The sequence below is a fragment of the Ascaphus truei genome, chromosome 2, assembly GCF_040206685.1.
Source record: "Ascaphus truei isolate aAscTru1 chromosome 2, aAscTru1.hap1, whole genome shotgun sequence".
Taxonomy (NCBI): domain Eukaryota; kingdom Metazoa; phylum Chordata; class Amphibia; order Anura; family Ascaphidae; genus Ascaphus; species Ascaphus truei.
The window spans coordinates 273,232,268-273,238,267 of NC_134484.1; the positions used below are offsets into that span (position 1 = coordinate 273,232,268).

Sequence of the window (6,000 nt, forward strand, 5' to 3'; positions counted from 1 at the left end):
TCATTTGTTGCCAATATTCCCAGCAGTTGGAGCTGCAAACTGTAACAATAGATAATATAACCATAGTCATTTAAGCTGCTGAGCTACACTGACTGAAGGATTGATTGAAACGGAAAGGCAGCCATTTAGTGAACCCTGGGAAGCTGGATCCTTGCTGATCGATTACATGATAACTAATTGATTGGCAGCAAGTAATTCTTTTTCAATAAAGGTAATCAAAGGCTGCATATATTAAAACCAAAAAAAATGGGGGGGGGGTGTTTGGTTTTATTGTTTAAAGTGCCGCTTGGATTGCCTCTTTCTGTACATGTCCTGTACTGTACATTCAAGCTAATGCAAATTATATTACAAGGTGTAGGTGACTACCTACAGTACTTCCTACCCAGAAGAACAAATTTAAAATAGCTGAAGTTGTGTTAATATTTTAAAAAGACCTCTCTATCTTCTAGATTTCACAGGCTAAACTTGTGGCATTACAGTAGTTCATTTCGCTGCTAAGCAGCAGTGCTTCTTTAACCAAATAGACAATAAAAAGGTTGTCATGCTGTCAAAGCCTTTGTTTTTCAGATGGTTTGTTCAGTTAGTAAATTTGCTGTCAAAATATCCAGTTTATTTAGGTCACTATCATATACAATTCTAGTGGCCTTCTTTTATATCAGCCGAAGCAGCTGTTTGGGCCGTTTTGAGCCGAAAATCCCCATTGCTTTGGTGCATACAGAATTTATCCTCTAAACATTTGTCAGCTTAACATTGCAATAGTAAGGGATCCGTCCTCTTACGTTCATAAATCTACAAACAATTAAGTAAATACCAGGTACGCACAAAATAAATTCAGCAAATAGACATAAACCAAGTCGATCACTGTTCCTTAGTTGAGTCTTATTATACATAAAGGCCCATATAACTATGCAGTGCTCTTCCACAACACACGGCCCGGTGCTAGAAGATGTCTTATTGCAGAGCACCTCTTGGTAAAGATGCCCACATTATGATATCAATTATTTTCAAAAGATCCCATGAGACAATAAATTCCATCCTAAAGATCCTTAGCCCTTCAACTCACAATATAAGGAAGCTCTTCCTAAGGCTTAGGCCATACAGCCTTTGCCCGCGCGGATGTGTGCGAAGGCTGTGACGTCACCCGCGTGAAGCGGGTGCGTTTTGTGTCCATGTTGGATGCGCCGTGTAGGGCGTGCCTAGGGGCGTCACGGAGCTGGTTCGTCCTCATTGGGCGAACCGCTCACGTGACCTGCCTGTCGCGCCAAGAAATCAGTTTCAACTGTCTTCTTGCACAACGCGCGACCCTCCTGCTTGCCCGCGCGGTTTATAGCGTGATCAATGCCTTTAGGCAATGTGATGCGCCCCGCGCAGACGCCTCTGCGCGATCTGTGGCAGTATGGACCTGCCCTAAGAGTTTTTATAAAAAATTGAATACAATTCAATTTTTCATGTTTGTATCAATATAACATATAATGTGCAGAAAGATTGACTGCATATCATGCACTCCAGCTACATGTGCATAAATATAATGACTATGGTTATTTGCAGGATTGTAAAATTATCACTAACATTTACCAGTCCAGGTAAAAAAATCATCCCCCCCCACCCTCCTCATTCCCAAACATATCCTCCCACCACTTCAAACCCACATAACCCACTCCCATTCATACCATACACACACAGATTCCCCCCCCCCCCACTTTCATACCCACACAGAGCCTCTTTTTTCTCTGAATCGCACGTCTTAAAGTCTGGGAACTGCAGGCTATGTGAAGGCAGCCTGCCTGTCACTAACCACCGGCGCCTCGATACTTGCACCCCACAATGCTTTGCGTCTCCCATTGTAGTATGTCTTCTTGAAGTGCAAGGCATTGTGAGGTGCAAGTACTGTATCTAGGCCCTGGCGGTTCCGCGCTTTTAAGCCGTGTGATCCAATTAAGAGGAGGCTGCATCCGACTTGTCTGCCCCTCTTCCCAGACAGGAAGACAAGTGGATTTTTCCAGCCCTGCTCATATGCAAAATTACTACAGATAAAGTATGTGATTATTTATATTATTTTCATCTAAAAAGTATTGTCCAAAGTAGAATACAAGTAATCCAGGACTATTTTTGTGGGGGGAACTCATTTTAGGTATCAACAAGAAACTCTGCATAGTGATTTATAGGATTATTAGTCATGGGCTGGAATAAAACCACATTTCTTTATTGAAAACGGAATTATTAATTATAGCGTATATAAAAATTATTTTTCTTTGGTTAGGGCTCTGGCATATTTCTCCCTATAAAAACACCACAAGATGCCTCAAAACCCTGCTTCCAACCTCTGCAGTACAAGTCAAAACATGTCACCTAGTTGACACATTACACAATACTGATATACATGATAAGGTTTTCAGCATTATAAATTGTAAATAGCATTGTTGCATTTAAATTATTATTTTTATATATATATATATATATATATATATATATATATATATACTTACATTGCTAAGGGGGTTATTTATTCAACGGTGACGGTGCCTTTCAGGGTACTATTGCACTAAGTTTCTGTGTGATAGTGCCCTGATATGCACTATTGCAGTTTATTTAATAACCTCATCAACTTGAAAATAAAGGGTACATATTGGCGTATTTAGCAAATATGATTTAAGTGATTACCAACTAGTCAAAAACATGCACACTAATCAATCCCAAATAAAAGCATGTTTTGGATATTTTGAATATAACAAAAATGTAAGCAAGCAGTGCACTACCAAAGAATAGAAAGAGGAGGGCTGAAAAAACGTAAAACTCAAGTAATGTTTATTAAGCAGGATAAAAAAGAGGCACTGAACCCTCCAACGCGTTTCACACCTTCTGCGCTTTATCAAAGATATTTTGACTCTGAGGTGCATGATTATACAATAGATACAAATTGTACTTTAAAGTAGATGCTTTACTATTTGATATTACCTGTTTTTCAACATTGTTTCTATAATTTCTGCTAGCCCCTTTGTATTTGATGATTACAAATCACTTCACCTTTTAATTACCCATGAGTTTATAAGATGCAGGTTAATTAGGGCTATTGAGTATTTACAGTTTCTAAGTACCTATATACATACCTACAGTAAGTAATGTATTAATCAGACAAAGCTGCTCCACTTTCATGGCTCCAATTGACTAACACATAATTGCTTTTTTAACATCTACTTTATGAAATAAACAAGTTACTTCTTTCTGAGCTAAATGCAGTTGACATAATTGCTTTGATCTGAGGCAAATTATTCAAATAAGAATTGTGAAAACATGCTTGGGCTTTTAATTATGTACCGATTCATTTAACAGCTACAGATCGGAAGTTTAAAATGTCTAAAAAATATCCTGTTAAAAATATCTTATCTTACAGAGATCTATAACAGAATTTGCTTGATATTAACACCCATGTTTTCAATCCCTCTCGTCTCCTACTGTAGGAATCATTTTTAGAACTGATGTTTTCGATTCAATTTTTGCAAGGGCTACACTGCAGATTTCATGTTCTGCTCATTGGTGTAAAATCCTTTATACTGAAATCTACAAATATATATATTATACAAACTCTTGTAAATCTATACAAAATGCAATAGCATTCCCTTTATTACAAATATATTGTATATAAGACTGCAAAAATAATTGTTTACATGATGTAATCATAAAATGAAGTCTCTTCTAGCAGCATTAAACATTGATATGCCTTCTGCCATTTTAATGTTTATAATACCTCAAGTGCTGTAAGTATGATACATGTACTGTACACAGTACTACCGAACATAATTCAATGCAATAATGATGCATGCACTGTAGAATGAGCATATGCTGAAAGGTATTCTGTAAAATGAGACTTGCACTGTTCTCTTTGTTACAGTAGCTAAAAAGGCCTACATACAGTATTATAAAACTGTATGACATAAGCAGAATAGTTAAAGCCCTAAAGCTATTGTTTGACCCAAAAGTCAACAGGGAAAAACAATCATGAAAGCTTCTGAGAATATATTAATAACTCATTTACCTTGTAGTAATGATTTCTGAGATGTAATGCGTTTGTTAAGTACTCCTTAAAGTGTGCTGACGGAGTTTAAAAATCTATATTTAATTTAACTAACCATCACAGGCTAAATACAATTTTTCAGGACAACAAATTTAAGAATGAAAACTATAGAACAGATAGTATATGCAACACAGTACAATAGTAAATACAAAATATGTAGAATGGAAGCAATACATCAAATTATGCATGTAGCTCAAATATTATTTAAGGTAATTAACTGAAAAGGCTAGATTCCATGGCCATACAGTATGTAATTTCCAACACATATATATTCTATAAACACTAAGGCTCAAAATAAGCTTACAAAATATATATTAGAATGTTGTAATATCTGTTATGCTACTGTACAAGCAATGAAGTTTGTATGGTGGACAAATACCTCTGATACTACATTAAAGGTATGTATAAATGTGACATCTAAATTGCCATGTCTGGTTCTGAATTAATGCATGTTTCAGAGATTGTTGGAAGTCCTACTTGGCAAAGCTCAAGCTATGGCAACTTGGGAAAAGCCTGTCAGATTGTCTATAATCATTGGTTTTTAGCTACTACAACTTGGCATGATAAAATTAGTTTCCATGAATTGTAGAACCTAAGAGAACCTGTACATTGAAGACAGTAGAAACACTTGACACGTTTAGTCTATGATGCATATCAGGTAATACACTTATTTGTAAAGTATTATTAATATCATGCTACTATGATTCATGGATAAGATACTAAACAGAAAGCAGACACAGCTGCCAAAAAAATGCTCTTTTGTGGAAGGATGAAACAGATTGCTATAAACACCCTTTACTGAGACATTTCCTTAAAGTAAAGATAACTGATGTATCCACCAAATAAATATATACAATTTAACATCACCCACTAATGAAAAAAAAAATAGGCTTAGGAAAATGAAAACAAAGCTGCTTCTTTGAAGGTATTGATTATATAGATCAGTCAAATATCCCATTTCACGTCAATCCACAGCTTACCAACAATTATTCATTCAACTAATAAATATCGGCAATAGACAATTGAGACCAATGAAACAGATAATTAAGCCTCTTGAAAAAAAAAAAAAAATGATCTCAAGAAACCAAACACTTGCAAATACAGATGGAGGATAACAATGTGTCAGGCATGACTGTTTCCATTCATTTCTAGCACGAGATAGCCATGAAATGTCCAAATCTGGCTGCAGATCTCTTTGACAAGCAATCACAAATCATCTATAAACCTGACCCTGTCATTGAACACAGTGCTGTTTATTTTTAACCCCTTCTCTCTTTACATGCCCCTTATTCTATTTCCTTTGCCCCCTTTTTCTTATCCTTTGTTGTCCACTCTTCACCTGGTCCCTCCATTACCTAGTGAGTCTAGCACAATGCTCACTATAATGGAGAGCAAAACAGACAGAGCACATGGACCTTAGAGTTGCGCTGCCGCAATACTTCTACGGCGCAACCTTGGCGGTCATTGGCAGCTAGAAGCACAACAAATTACCATGAGCAATGGGGAAATCATGCCCCAAAAATCATTGCATCAGTACGACTTGTGGATGCCATATACTGTACAGAGTTTTAATGATGATAATTGGGCTGGTTGTAGTAGCAGTTTGGGCAATATTTTTTTTTTTACCCAAGATCATATTTTTAAAAATGATTTTAGTAAGTATCTAATAGAAAACAACTAAATAAGTTAGCCACTAAAAACATAGCATTCATGATATGTGTTAAGACTACATCACCTAAAAGTTATTTGTTTCAAATAAATGTGTCCATTAATGAATTATATTTGAACAAAAATACCACTACAGGACACCATTATCCATCCTCTTTATCCCAGTACATTACATCCCTATCTTGTGGCTGCTGTCCCATAGGGGATTGTAATGGGAAGAGAGAGATTGTATGGTGGGGAGGGGTGGGGGGGGGGGCGAA

General features: G+C 36.5%; 1 protein-coding gene across 2 annotated transcripts in view; it reads right to left on the bottom strand.

Annotated features, from left to right (window-relative positions):
* Nucleotides 1-6,000, bottom strand: part of CTNND2 (catenin delta 2) — a 1,535,845-nt gene that overhangs the window by 1,528,548 nt on the left and 1,297 nt on the right. The gene's annotated exons all lie outside the window — the stretch shown is intronic.